This window comes from Zea mays, chromosome 7 (assembly GCF_902167145.1).
Source record: "Zea mays cultivar B73 chromosome 7, Zm-B73-REFERENCE-NAM-5.0, whole genome shotgun sequence".
In the NCBI taxonomy this organism is placed as follows: domain Eukaryota; kingdom Viridiplantae; phylum Streptophyta; class Magnoliopsida; order Poales; family Poaceae; genus Zea; species Zea mays.
In genome coordinates this window covers 82,346,677-82,362,072 of record NC_050102.1, presented here as the reverse complement: position 1 = coordinate 82,362,072, position 15,396 = coordinate 82,346,677, and positions in this window count along the sequence as shown.

Below are 15,396 nucleotides of genomic sequence, written 5' to 3'. Positions count from 1 at the left end.
GTGAAGACATAGTACAGCAAAAAGTATTGTTGGGATCCTAGCTATCTGATGAACAGGAAAAAACTTTGTTAAGATTCCTGTTTAACAACAAAGATGTTTTTGCTTGGATAGCCAATGATCTTTATGATGTCAATAGAGATGTTATTGAGCACTCACTCAATGTCGACCCGTCCTTTAGACCAAGAAAGCAGAGGCTTCAGAAAATGTCCGATGATAAGCCGAAGGTGCACGAAATGAAGTAAAGAGACTTCTCAATGCAGGCGTTATCAGAGAAGTAACATATCCAGAGTGGCTGGCTAACACCGTCATGGTGAAAAAAGCTAATGGAAAATGAAGAATGTGCATTGATTTCACAGATCTCAACAAGGCATGTCCGAAGGATGAGTTCCCTTTACCAAGAATAGATTCCCTTGTAGATGCAGTAGCTTCTTCAGAACTCATGGGTCTATTGGACTGCTACTCGGGTTATCATCAAATTTGGATGAAAAAGGAGGATGAGCCAAAGACAAGCTTCATAACCCCTAGTGGTACCTATTGCTACCTTCGGATGCCTAAGGGGCTCAAGAATGCTGGAGGAAGCTTTAGCAGAATGACTGCCAAGGTTCTTCACTCCCAAATTGGCAAGAATGTGCTCACTTATGTCGATGACATCATAGTAAAAAGCACAAAGCAAGAAAATCATGTTGCTGATTTGCAAGAGACGTTTGCCAATTTTAGACAAGCTGGTCTCATGTTAAACCCAGAAAAATGTGTTTTTGGAGTGAAGAAGGGCAAGTTTCTTGGTTGCCTGGTATCAACAAAAGGCATCAAAGCTAATCCAAGCAAAATCGAAGCTATCCTTCGGATGGAGCCACCAAATTCAAAGAAGGGGGCTCAACGGTTGGGAGGAAGGCTAGCATCGTTGAATAGATTTATATCAAGATCAGTAGAGAGGAATTTACCTTTCTTTGAAATACTGAAATCAGCCGAAGTCTTCCAGTGGGGTCCGGCTCAACAAAAAGCCTTCAAAGAGCTAAAGCAATATTTTATAGATTTGACAACTCTAACCCCACCTTCATTAGGAACTTCTCTACTTCTGTATGTGGCTGCTTCCCATGCTGCGGTTAGTGCGACACTTATACAGGAAAAGCAAGATGGCCAAATAAAAAAAGCAAGCACCGATATACTTTGTCTCCAAAGTACTCAGCCCATCAAAGAAAAATTACACAGAATTGGAAAAGGTACTGTATGCTGTATTGATGGCCTCCAGGAAGCTTTGGCATTACTTCCAAGCATATCACATAACAGTGCCTTCTTCACAACCCCTGAAAGACATAATGAGGAACAGAGAAGCTACAAGAAGGATCGGAAAATGCACCGCGGAACTTAATGAATTCACCATTGATTATGTGCACAAATCCTCAATTCAATCTCAGGCGTTAGCAGACTTCATCGCTGATTGGACACCAGGGGCTCAGGGTGAAGAAGCGACAAAAGATGCCGAAGCTTGGACGGTATTTTGTGACGGATCTTAGGGGACCTTCGCTGCAGGAGCAGCTATTGTTCTAGTTGCACCCTCCAAAGTCAGAACATGTTATGCAATAAAGTTAGACTTCAGCTGTACAAATAACATTGCCGAGTACGAAGCTCTTGTTTTAGGGCTTCGAAAACTAAAGGCAATGGGAATAAGAAGGGCAATCCTTAAAACTGATTCGCAAGTTATTTCTGGCCACGTGGATAAGAGATCCGAAGCTTGAGAAGTATTTGGATGCAGTCCAAAGATTGGAAGCTTCTTTCGAGGGATTTTCTGTAAAGAATATCCCAAGGGGAGAGAATGAGCATGCAGATTTATTGGCTAAGTCAGTGGCATAGGGGCTCCCTTTTCCTTCGGAAGTATTTTTTAAACAATAAAAGCACCCTCAATCGAGTTCATGGAGAGAACAGTGCTCACAATCTCACCTGTACATAGTGAAGACCGGAGGACCGAAATAATATCCTTCCTCCAAGGCAACTGCCTCTCAGACGATGAAGCTTATAACAAGAGAATGGAAGCAAGAACAAGACCTTATGTAATAATTGAAGGGGAGTTATACAAGCACAGAGTTTGTTCCCCATTGCTCAAATGCCTTTCTAGGAATGAAGAACAAGAATTAATGAAAGAAATACATGCAGGACTGTGTGGACCCCACATTGGATCTAGGCCTCTACTGGGAAAGGTTTTTAGACAAGGTTTTTATTGGCCAAAGGCAGCTTCGGATGCAGCGGACTTGGTCCAGAAATGCGAAAACTGTCAGAAGTGTGCCAGAGACCAGAAACAACCTTCGTCTCTTACACAATTGATTCAACCTACTTGGCCATTGCAGAGATGGGGCCTAGATTTGTTAGGACCGCTTCCACCAGCACAAGGAAACTTAAAATATGTTGTAGTGGTGGACTATTTCTCAAAGTGGATCGAAGCTAAGCCTCTAGCTACCATAACTTTGGCCAGAAGTTCTTCTGGCAAAATATTGTTTGTCGCTTCGGTGTGCCAAAGGCTATTATAGTCGACAATGGAACTCAATTTGATGCTGAAACGTTCAAGGTTTTTTGTGACTAGATTGGCACAAGAATACATTTTGCATCAGTAAGGCATCCATAATCAAATGGGGTAGTAGAGAGAGAGACCAAATGGAATTATAATGACAGTAATAATGAAGTTAATCTTCAATCAGCCTAGAGGAAAGTGGCCAGATGAATTGATAAAAGTGGTGTGGAGCCACAACACTGCTGTCTCAAGGTCAACAGGTTTTACTCCATTCAAGCTCCTGTTCGGTGATGAAGCAATAACACACCAGAAGAAGTAAGAATAGGATCAATAAGAACCACAACTTCAGCGGAGGAAAAAACTGATTGTCAAATAACAAAAAGACACCATAGAAGGGACTAGACTTCAGGCCATAGAGCACATCAATAAGTACCAGGCCGAAACAATAAAATGGCGTGATAGAAAAGTTTGATTGAAAAATATCAAACCAGGCCATTTGGTGCTTCGAAGGATAGCCAACCCAGAAACAGTAGGGAAACTTCAGCTAAAATGGGAAGGTCCTTTTCTGGTAGTATCTTCATTAAGACCCAGTTCTTACAGATTGAAGGATATGGATGGCAACGACATACCCAGATCTGGGAATGCAGATGAGCTTCGACGATATTATGTGTAATTGATGTAATATTTTTATATCTCCTATGGCACCCTTTTCCTTTCAGGAGGGGAGAAAGGTTTTTAATGGGGCCATACTTTGTAATTTTCATTTTTGTTTAGCCCTATGCAATACAAGGGCCAAATTCCCCCAAAAATGTAACATGTAATATCAGAATCCGCACCATCGAGTGCAAAGAGAATAGGGAAAAGCTCAAAAGTAGTCCCTAAGGGGATGCAGAGCTGTAATCACTCCGAAGGTGACAAAGCTACAAAAGTTGTTCCTAAGGGAGCACAGAGTAAGTTTCGAAGCTACAAAAGTTGTTCCTAAGGGAGCACAGAGTAAGTTCCGAAGCTCAAAAGTCGTTCCTAAGGGAATGCAGAGCCAAAATGCCACCGAAATAGAAGGTGAAGAAGCTCCAAAGTCGTTCCTAAGGGAATGCAAAGCTTAAATGCCACCGAAATAAAAGGTGAAGAAGCTCCAAAGTCGTTCCTAAAGGAATGCAGAGCTTAAATGCCACTGAAATAGAAGGTGAAGAGACTCAAAAGTCGTTTCTAAGGGGATGCAGAGTCTAGGTATGGTTTCTTGTGTGTTCGGGTCATACATTTGCATATTTCATCGCATCATTCATTGCATTCATACAAACATTCATTAGACATTTGTAGGATCATCATTATCATGACATGAAGCACGAACGATAATATGAAAAGGAACAGTTGTCCGCCTTCGGCGACAAAATGCTTCGTTGAATACGAAGAAACTTCGTCTCAGACAAGAACACAAAGGTACTTTATACAATGAAATGCTTTGATGTGCACGAAAAGAAGGGAAGGTGTTTTTCGCCTTCGTCTCAAAAGTTGTAACTATGGGTGTTGGGGACTTGTTCTCAAATACTATGAGTCAAGAACAAGGCAACATAGAAAATGTTAATCGGTAAAGTCCTTCGTCCTTCGAAGCATTATTCCCCTTAGGATATAATGGTTTTCGGACGAAGGTTATGAAGGGTGTACCTTCATAAATTCGCTATATAGTGACGAAGGATGAATTGTAAGGAACATAAAGGACAACATAAACAATTATATATTACTATCATGTATAAACAGGAATAATGTTGAATTACAAATGTACCTTCAACTTGAAGGAGATGAAAGTACAAGCGTGACGCAAAAAGCGAATGCCAAATCCGCGTGAACAGTACGGGGGTACTGTTCACCTATTTATAGGCACGGGACACAACCCATACAAAATTACATTCATGCCCTTTACATTTGATAATAATTCTATAGTAATCTATCGAGGTCTGAATAGCCTTTTCATCTTTAAGTCGGTTTCACTTTTTGCTGCCACGCCGAAACTTTCCTGCTCCCACCTTCGGCGCTGTATCAACCTTCGTATTATTCTAGTCTGCTGTGATGCCGACTTGAGTCCGAAGGTACCTGTTCACACATTATACTCCAGAAATACTGTTAAATCCTGTTTTTGAGGACCTTCGGAAGCCGAAGGCCCCCAACAGTAGCCCCTCACAATATTAATTTGTTTAAAGTAATAAATTTAGATTGCGACATGGACGAAGGCTTTACGCCGAAGGTCTGAAAAAACACCTTCCCTTTGCTAGAATAGCAACATTCACTGACAAGCGGGGTCTTTCAATTTCCAACGCACTGGGCGTATAAATACGGTCATACCGCAAACTCATTTGGCACGCTCTCTGGCTATCTGCTCCCGCTCACTCAATTTTTAGCTCTTGTGCACTAAGATTTGCTGAGTTCTTAGTTTTGAAGCTTCGGCTTTGAAAACAGTTTTTTAGCGTCTCCGAAGATGTCTGAAGATAAGAAGGCTGTTTCCGAGATGAAACTGAGTCTCGATGAAGAGAAAAATCTGGGATTTCTTATAGCAATGTCGAAGACCAACACAGAAAAAATTACGAAGGAGATTCTAGAAGGTTTGTCTGAGGATACTGGTGACAGTGACAGTTATGATGTGGACAGCGGTGGTGAAGACTCCGAAGATCGTCCCTGGCGACCAAGCCATTCAGTTTATGGTAAATCAACTATCAAAGAGAATCATCTTGTCAACATGAGAGGAAGGTATTTCCGGGATTTGTCCGTTGTGAGGGCCGATGAAGGGGAGAAGACTTGTCCACACCCTGAAGAGAATGAAGTCGTAGTGTACCGAAGCTTTTTGAAAGCTGGGCTGCGATTTCCCTTGAGCAGCTTCGTCGTAGAGGTGCTGAAAATATTCGAAGTCTATCTTCACCAACTTACCCCCGAGGCAATCATAAGGCTGAATATCTTCGTGTGGGCCGCGAGAAGCCAAGGTCTGAAGCCTGATGCCAAAAGCTTCTGCAACATACACGAATTATCATACGAGACAAAACCTTGGGGTAAGGAACAGTATCACAATAACATTGGCTGCTACAATTTTGTTTCTCGGTCTGGGTCAAGCTGTCCCGTGCCAACCTTTCGGAAGAGATGGCCCGGCGACTGGATGACAGAATGGTTTTATGTGAAAAATGATCTGAAAGCACGAGAAGATATCAAAGGTATAATTATGCGCCCTATTTGGCAAAGCTTCGGCCTTCGGAGGCCGAAGGTTGAAATGAATGAAGCTGCCGAAGAATGCCAGAGAGCCTTCGGCGTTATCTGTTCTTTTATTGGAACGAGAGATTTAGTACAAGAGCATATTCCCTTCAGGGTATGGCCGCTCGTGGAGAAATGGGAAATGCCGCAAGAAACCATAAAAGAGGCCGACGAAGGTGGACTTATCAGGCTAAAGTACACTTTTAAGTTCGGAGATAAATTCGTTGAGCCAGACGATGACTGGTTAAAAAGCATTGAAAATTTAAGTGATGAACTGCTTGGGGCTTATTCGAAGGCTGAAGATACTGCACTGTCAGCAGCCTTCGGAGGCCGAAAAAAGAAGAGGCTGAATCGGGTGTTTGATGCAATCAGGTTTGTCTACCCTGACTATCGTTATCCCATTCGAGGGTAGAAAAGAAAAAACACAACCTCTGCGAAAGAAAAAGCTGCAATTGCTCCCAGCGAGCCAGAACCGAAAAGAAAGAGGATAAAGGTCCTCACACATCGGCCGCGCTATATTGAGCCGGCTTCGGTGCCTGAGTTTACCGGAGAAACTTCTTCGGCCACCGAGGCTGAAAAGCCAACCAAACCAACCTTGCTGCCAGAAGTTGCAGAAATGGTCGAAGCGCCAAAGAGGATAGAATTGGAAGAACCGAAGATTTTGCTACCAGAAACCAAAGAGATGGCCGAAGCGCCATCCACAGAAAAAATGGAAGAAGTGAAAAAACCAACTAAAGAAAAAACATCAGAAGTTTTGAGTCCTGCAGCAAATGTTGAGACAGTAAAAATTCAAAAAGTGTCAGCAGTGACTCCGAAAAGAAAGAGAATGGCTAATGTGCTGGATGTACTGGAAACAATTAAATCTTCAAGCACACCCCCGAAGAAGACTGCTGCCATTCCTGAAGCAGCAACTGAAATTTCTGATACTAAAGCTCCAGAGCAAGACGCTGAAGCCGAAGCTGGGTCCTCAGAGCCCGCGAAGATAAAATCCCTAGAAACTGAGGAAGAAAAAATAACAGAGCCAACTTTTGTTGAAGAAATCGGTGTTATTGCCCCCGAAGCATCCTCCAAAGTCCGCGATTATATTGTTCGTCATGCTTCGGGGAAAAAACTATCAGAAAAAGAAGAGCAAGAGGCCCAGCGCTACGCCCAAAAACTGAAGTACCCAAAGGGGGCGTTAATATTCAATGGCAGTGGAGAAGAAGACTTTTTGTATTGTCTCCCTGACAGCAAGGAGATTTCTGTCTGTCGGGAGATGAGCAAGAGCTTCGGATTTCCAACATTAGAGGACGGGCTCTCAGTGCTGTCGAAGAACGATCTGGCCGACAGCCTGGCATATAATAGCTTAAAGGTGCAAAAAAAATGGGATCTTTGTATTCTTTGTTGGGACCAAAATTTTTCATTTACTTAAATCTATTGACGCACACATATTTCTCTTTGCAGGGCCTGATACTTAGCAATGCCCTCAGGGCACAGAAGGATGCTGAAGACGAAGGGTGTGCTATAGCCCTGAGCAACCTTCGTTCCGAAGTAATTGAACTGAGGAACGAAGGTCTCGAAAAAGATAAAATATTACACTCATTGATAAATAAAATAAAGGAAGACGAAGCTGCTTTTAAAGGTCAAGCTGAAGCTCAGAAGCGCGAAATTGAAGATCTTCGGAAACAACTGGCCAGAGCCAAGGAAGAACGCATACTTGAAGAAACAAAGCGAGAACTCAGCGACCAATGGGCAGATCACTTAGAAGGAACTGTTGAAGAGCTTCGTTCATCCAAGAAGAGATGCTATAACAAATCTATAGAGTGTGTTAAGAAGTTAAAAGCTAGCTTCGCCAGAGTCGGCGCATTCTCAAGCGAAGAAAACTTCACAAGAGGCAATCCCGAAGGTCCCATCGAATGGATCGACCACGAAGCTGAGGCCTTCGAGGAAATTTTAAATAGCCGTGGAGATATATGTGCTTTCTCGGGTGCCAGAGGAATTGCCACCATTTTAGAGAAAAAGGGCTACGAACATGTAAAAATTTTAGCACAATCCGAAGCTGCTTTGTCCTTCGAAGATGCAAGAGATCCTTCGGCCGAAGCTAGCATGATTGGTGGAAAATTTTTCACCGATATCTGGGATAATGGTGGCCGAGAAATGGCCGGAGAAATTATTCGAAAAAGTGAAAAGGGCATTCACGATGCTAGAGAAGTGGCTGAGGCTGCTGAAAAAAGCGCAGAGCCCGAAGGGCAAATAGGTATCGACTAATGGTTTTATTGTGTTGTAATTTTCGATTTTAAACTTCGTTCGCAATTTGTAATAGCAATGTAGCCGTATCCTGTCCTCCTTCAGATCCTACTAAAGCGTCTTCGGGACCTCCCCCGAAAGGAGACGACGAAATTAAAAAGATGGCTGAAGCTATCATGGATGAAGTTGTCAATCGGCTCCTGAACGAGGCTGCAGAAGTCGTCTTGAGAGAAGATTAAGTATTATTGTAAAAACTTCTGAAATGTGATATATTGTAACATTTTGTAATCCTGAATGTAATATACCTGTTTTTATTGTTCAATTCTTTACGATGCATGAAATTTTACACGTACCGCTTTTGAGTCTTTGACGAAAAAACACCTTCCCTTCTTTTCATGCTTCGTGAAGAAGAATTTTTCTTTATCCCAACAATATCCAGTGTTCTGCTGAATAATATCCAGGCTTCGTGAAGATATTTTCCGAAGCTATACTTCTGAAGATCAATAATGTATCTCCTTGTGACATTATGATTTTTCCCTTTTTTCAAAACATTCTTCTGTAGATCGATATTGTGTCCACCTCTTGTGCCATATGCAACATGATGTATGATGCTTATGCTATGCGAAATGATGCGATGATGTTATGTTATGTGTGGTGATGTTTATTCCGAAGATACACTCGCATCCCTGCAACAAAACACAATCTTTTATAAGCCTCCCTTAGGAGCTTCTTCGCCTTTTACTTCAGCGGAATCAGCGTTTATTTTTCGCTGTAAGCCTCCCTTAGGAGCTTCTTCGCCTTTTACTTTCAGCGGTATTCGCGTTGACTTTTCGCGCTTCACCTTTTACTTAGGCGGTATCAGCGTTGACTTTTCGCTGTATGCTCTGCATTCCCTTTGGAACGACTTTGGAGCAGAAAACTTACACTGCGCTCTCTTTGGAACGGCTTTTTATGACTTCGGCAAACTTACTCTGCGTTCCTTAGAATGACTTTTTGTTGCTTCGAAGAGTTTTCAATAATTCGAAGGTCCTCTTTGTTATCACAAATCTTTAAACTTCAACAACTTAAGCCTGTGAAGAAAATATATTTTCCTTGTGGCAAACAATGAAACTGTTTACATGAAATCCAAACAATGTCCTTTATTACACAGAAAATAAGACTGAATAAGAAAGACTGCTATTAAGGTAGGATATTTGTCAATAGATGTGCTTTGACTCTGGCACAGTGCTGTTGACTGTACGAGCTTCGGACTGCTCTCTGAAGTCCCTTTGGTGTGGAGCATACTGGCTCCCTTCTGGCTGCTGGCCTTGCTGCAGCGGAGGTGGAGGCGGAGGCTGTTGCCAGGAAGCTTGAGGTTGACTCGCCGAAGCAACAGAAACTGCAGGGTGATTGCCCACATATTCTGGGATGTAGGGCGAATGATACGAAGCAGTATGCATGACCTGCTTCGGCTGAGCTTGTTGTGCTGCGGCTTCGGCTATTTCCTTTTGCTTCTGGATGGTAACATGGCACATCCTGGTGGTATGGCCTTTGTTCTCACCGCAAAACAAGCAAAAGATTCTTCTTGGTTGATCTCCAAATCTTCCGCCGAAGCCCCTGGCGCCTCTGCCTCTTGGAACTGGTGGTCGGAAGGAGCCTTGCTATTGCCCCAAAGCCTGTGAGGAACATTGTGGCCTTTGCTGTTGGCTCCCTCGATCATCATTTTGGGTAGAGTTATGAATTGATCTAACGTGCCTCGGATAGAACCTTCCTCCGAAGCCCCTAGTCATCTCAGAAAACCTGAAAGCCTCCTCCCTTCTTTGGCGAAAATCATTATCGGCCCGAATGTACTCGTCCATCTTCTGGAGCAGCTTCTCCAAAGTTTGAGGAGGCTTCCTAGCGAAGTACTGAGCTGACGGTCCTGGCCGAAGCCCCTTGATCATGGCCTCAATGACAATTTCATTGGGCACTGTTGGTGCCTGTGCCCTCAAACGCAAGAACCTCCGGACATACGCCTGAAGGTATTCTTCGTGATCCTGGGTGCACTGGAATAGAGCTTGAGCAGTGACCGGCTTCGTCTGAAACCCTTGGAAGCTAGTTAACAACAAGTCCTTCAGCTTCTGCCATGAAGTGATCGTTCCTGGTCGAAGGGAGGAATACCAGGTTTGAGCAACACTCCTGACAGCTGTAACAAAAGATTTGGCCATGACTGCAGCATTGCCACCATACGAAGATACTGTTGCTTCGTAGCTCATCAAAAACTGCTTCGGGTCTGAGTGGCCATCGAATACGGGAAGCTGAGGCGGCTTGTAAGACGAAGGCCAAGGTGTAGCCTGCAGCTCAGCGGACAAAGGAGAAGCATCATCGAAAACAAAATTCCCATGATGGAAATTATCATACCAGTCATCTTCGTTGAGGAAACCCTCCTGATGAAGGTCTTGGTGCTGAGGCCTTCAGTGCTGCTCATCCTGAGCAAGATGACGAACTTCTTCAGAGGCTTCGTCTATCTGCCTTTGCAGTTCAGCTAGCCTGGCCATCTTTTCTTTCTTCCTCTGCACCTGTTGATGAAGCATTTCCATGTCTCTGATTTCTTGATCTATCCCGTCCTCTGGTGGTGTCGGGCTGACAGCCTTCCTTTTCTGGCTTCGGGCCTCCCGAAGAGAGACAGTCTCCTGATTGTGGTCCAGCGGTTGAAGAGCTGCAGTGCCAGTTGCTGAAGCTTTCTTCGGCGCCATAACGAAGGTTTATGATCGCCGAAGGTGTTCAGAAAACTCAGAGTGTGGAAGTGAGTTCACCGGAGGTGGGCGCCAATGTTGGGGACTTGTTCTCAAATGCTATGAGTCAAGAACAAGGCAACATAGAAAATGTTAATCGGTAAAGTCCTTCGTCCTTCGAAGCATTATTCCCCTTAGGATATAATGGTTTTCGGACGAAGGTTATGAAGGGCGTACCTTCATAAATTCGCTATATAGTGACGAAGGATGAATTGTAAGGAACATAAAGGACAACATAAACAATTATATATTACTATCATGTATAAACAGGAATAATGTTGAATTACAAATGTACCTTCAACTTGAAGGAGATGAAAGTACAAGAGTGACGCAAAAAGCGAATGCCAAATCCGCGTGAACAGTACGGGGGTACTGTTCACCTATTTATAGGCACGGGACACAACCCATACAAAATTACATTCATGCCCTTTACATTTGATAATAATTCTATAGTAATCTATCGAGGTCTGAATAGCCTTTTCATCTTTAAGTCGGTTTCACTTTTTGCTGCCACGCCGAAACTTTCCTGCTCCCACCTCCGACGTTGTATCAACCTTCGTATTATTCTGGTCTGCTGTGATGCCGACTTGAGTCCGAAGGTACCTGTTCACACATTATACTCCAGAAATACTGTTAAATCCTGTTTTTGAGGACCTTCGGAAGCCGAAGGCCCCCAACAATGGGTTTCGTCCACAACAAAGCAACTTATACTTGGATGGAAAGGTAAAATTATATTACAAGGTATGGACAAATATATACAATATTGAGTTCAGCTCTCAATTACAATCTTTTGCAAAAATAATACAAAGAGATCCTAAGCTTTATACAGGAAGTCATAAAAAGGAGCTTCAGCCCAGCAACCTTCGAAATGTGTGACGGAACCTCCCAAGTCATTAGGCCCACCTACAGTTGTCCTTGTCCAACGGACCTCAGACAACCCTGTAGGTGCCCCTGAATCACTTGACAAGTTCGGTATCTGCTTTTCTTACCTTCCCAAGAGTGTTTTACCCGTCTTGCAGACATTACAAATCATCGGAGATACGGAAAAGCGGAAGCATTTATAATAACTTATCTTTATTTAAAACATAAGAGTGAGTTTTAAGATTTACAGACCAGAATATAATATACGAGTGCAGAGTATTATTATTACAAACCATGGGAGGCAAAAATCCCTCCCGATAAGTTTTAAACAAAAGTTCTATGGAGGATCCATTCCTCGCACAGCTTTACTCCTGGTTTTCTTCTTTTGATACCACCTTAGAACAGAAGCAACAAAAGTTGGTTGCTTCCTCACCTAAAAACAACGAGGAATAAAACCCTGAGTATGGAATTACTCAGCAAGTCTTACCCGACTAAAGAAAAGACTCTCAAGGGTATGCTGGATTTGGGAATCAAGGAGAGGCTTTAGCAAAAATCAACTTAGATACTTTTGCAGAAATAGCTTACTAAAGTGAGTCCTTACTTTCAATATTTTAACGCCAAATTAAATATTAATAGACCCTGTTTGTATATGGTCTACTTTCACCATCTCATCAATACAACATCATTTTTATTCATGAGGTTCACATCCTGACTTAGGTTGCAGGTCAGTGATCAAGTCTCCACTCACCGGGGATATAACGGCGATCCGAATCGATTTACTCAGCTGAGGATCTCTAACCACACGACATATGTAGCACTTAACCCTTGCATATGTCAACTCACCACCGGGGTTCTTAAGACCAGATCAGGTTCACGCCAACCGAGAGCACAGATACACCACCATCTAGCCTCTTGCCACGGAGGGTACACACTACTCTCGCCATCTCTCCATGCCCATTGCGTGTTATCTTATTCTGGTATTAGTCTGCCCGAGGCAAAACTTACCCTGTCCCATTTCTAGGGCATGTGGCCAGTTAAGATAGTCCTTGATCTAGCAGGCCTACATACGCATCCAATCCTTAATTGACCCGGGTGGAGCATCACCTGTTCCTAGCCTAAGTCGCGAGTTAAATACTTCCATCTTTAGGATTGTTCTGTGTTCCTTAGGATGAAGAGAGCATTATAGGGAGCTTTGCAGTAAGATCCCAGCATGCTTTAGATGAAAATATTCTTGCAGGTAGAAGCCATCCTTTCTCGAGCTAGGCTAAGGACAACCTCTATCCACAAGATCTAAGCAGGGCTAAACATTTTTGTAAATCATGTTTTGATATTTCAACAGAAGTATCCTATAAAGGTGTGGATCTCAAGGAAGGCAATGCATCAAAAAGGTTCCAAGCAACTCCTATAAACCTAATGCACATTTCACTAGACTTAAAGTGTGCATAAATTATTTAAAAACACAAGGAAGGGGTTGCATGCACCGGGGCTTGCCTTGGTTTATAGGTGAATCAGGCTCGGATCCGCAGATGTCAAAGTAAAAACAATTTCTTGCCTGATGTTCCGCAGGTGGTGGTGGCAAAGTCTTCTCTTCTTCTACTTCAACTTCTTCCTCGTTATCTAAATATAACCATATATATATATAAGAATGAATGCTCATGAAATGCTTATGAGTGTGCAAAGATATTAAAGGTTTATTTCTAAAGTCTTGAATACAACTTTCCTTCACGGTTTTCTGGGAAACTAGGGTTTCTAGAGTCAGTAAAGGAATTCAAAGGTCAGGGGGTAGTGTTTTGGGTTCTAAGCATCAAACAAGGTTCAAACCAAACCAAATTCTACCCAAGGCTTCTAAATAATGTTTAGAGTTCAAATAAAAAGTTTGGGCATTTTTGGAATTATTATCTATTTTCTAAAAATCTAGTACCAAGGTTTTAAGCTATTTTAAATGATCCAAAATTCCCCATTTGATCTAAAAATCATAAAACTATTTTTGTTAAATACTATGGAAAATTAGGTATCTAAGAAAATTGGTTTGACATTTTTAGGATTTTTCTACAATTTCTTACAGATTTCCAAAGCTTGCTAGAAAAAGAAAAAGAAAAATAATGAACAGTCCCGGGCCGAAACCAGCCCGAGCCGGCCCAGCTAGGGCAGAAACGCGCCCGCGCTGGCAAACTTGCACAGAGGCCCTCACTATTTTGAATAACCTGAAGCGGGTCACAGTACTATTCCACGGAGTCACTGACGCTTTTTAAATAAACCCCCGAACTTCTAACTCTTCTCACTTTGAAGCCCTCGACGGTACACCGCGCAAAGAACCGAGCTCCGGCGAGCTAACTGACCGGAGGGAGCCAAGACCGGTGCCCCCAAGCGACTGACCCCGAATTGAATCCCTCCCAAGCATTTCCCCAATATAATTTAAAGAATGGCAATCTAATTTGTCCTGGCCACGGTAACCGTGGATGTCACGAACAGACGATCATGTTCCCGATGATCAGTAGGCTTCTAGTCCAATTGAGTGGGTTGGTGAGTGTCCAGGGCATGCATGGGTACTGAGACAAGAACATAAATGGCAAGATCGAACCTGGATTAAGTAGGCCACGACGAGGTTGCTTTTATGGTGGCGGAAAACCGAATTGGGGGAAACGAGAAATTTGCGAGCTCTAAGGGATGATTCGAGGTGCGAGTTGCTTCACTGGTTGTGTAATTACCTAATGGAGCGAACGGTGGCGGCAATTTATAGCCTCTAACGGCGGTGGCGTCCAATTTCACCAGGGTGTGCTGGCGGCCGGAGAAGAGAAAAGGTACTGGCGCAACGAATTCGTGTCCTACGTCGTGGCAGTCACTCCGGCGATCAACGGGGAGCGAGAGCAGGTCACGGCGATGCAGTGGAAGTGCCTGGACACGCGGCGCAAGGCCGGAAGGCGGCGGTCACCGGCGTGCTTATCGGATTTTGCCACGGTGAGCTTGGTACGGTGGCCGGAATATTTTACTGGCCGGACTTATCTACGACGGTGATCTTTACACGACTTTAAGTGTTACCCAGTCGATCTGGTCGCGAATCACGGCGGCGAGGGCACAAATCTACGCGCGATGATCGTCGACGGTGAACTGAACTGAGCTGGCAGCTTAATCCATTTCAGTTTATTGTACCATCGCGAATTGCATTCAGTCGGTCTGACAGAGTAGATTCAAGGCAGATTTTCTCTAAATTTTCTATGGCAACTCACCTAAAACTCTGCAGCAAAGTTGTAGACCAATGATTCAACTATAATCTTGCCATAACAATTATAGCCCAATTCCCACTCGATCCTGCTTGATTTCCTGTCCAAAGATGACTTTGGTACCACTGATAGTCTGAACTTTAGACATCAAATAGCCTGACAGCTCGACTTTGAGTGTGATTTTCTTCCATTTCTTCATAATTTGTGGTGGTGACCTAGGGCAAAAACCTCATAATTTGAAAGTTACAAAGCTCCAAAGTTGAGCCCATATCACTGAATTTCAGACTTAGGTGAATAGGGTTTAAGTGGTGCTTTTTGCAAATAGACCCAAAACTTAGGGTTTAACTTGCAAATCCACATATTTGTGATCCATATGACTTAGGACACTTTATTATCATGGTTTTTGCACTTTAGTCCAAAAGTGGACTAATTTTGCACTTAACCCCCTAGGGTTTGGATTTAGGATTTTCCAGGGTTCTTTTTAGGGCTTTTGGTAATGTAAGTCCCTTCTTAGTAACATTTTATGACTATTTTTCTTAAGCTTTAGGGTTTTCTCCATTTGGGTGTTGTTTTACCCCTCAGAACCATATTTAAGGTTAAG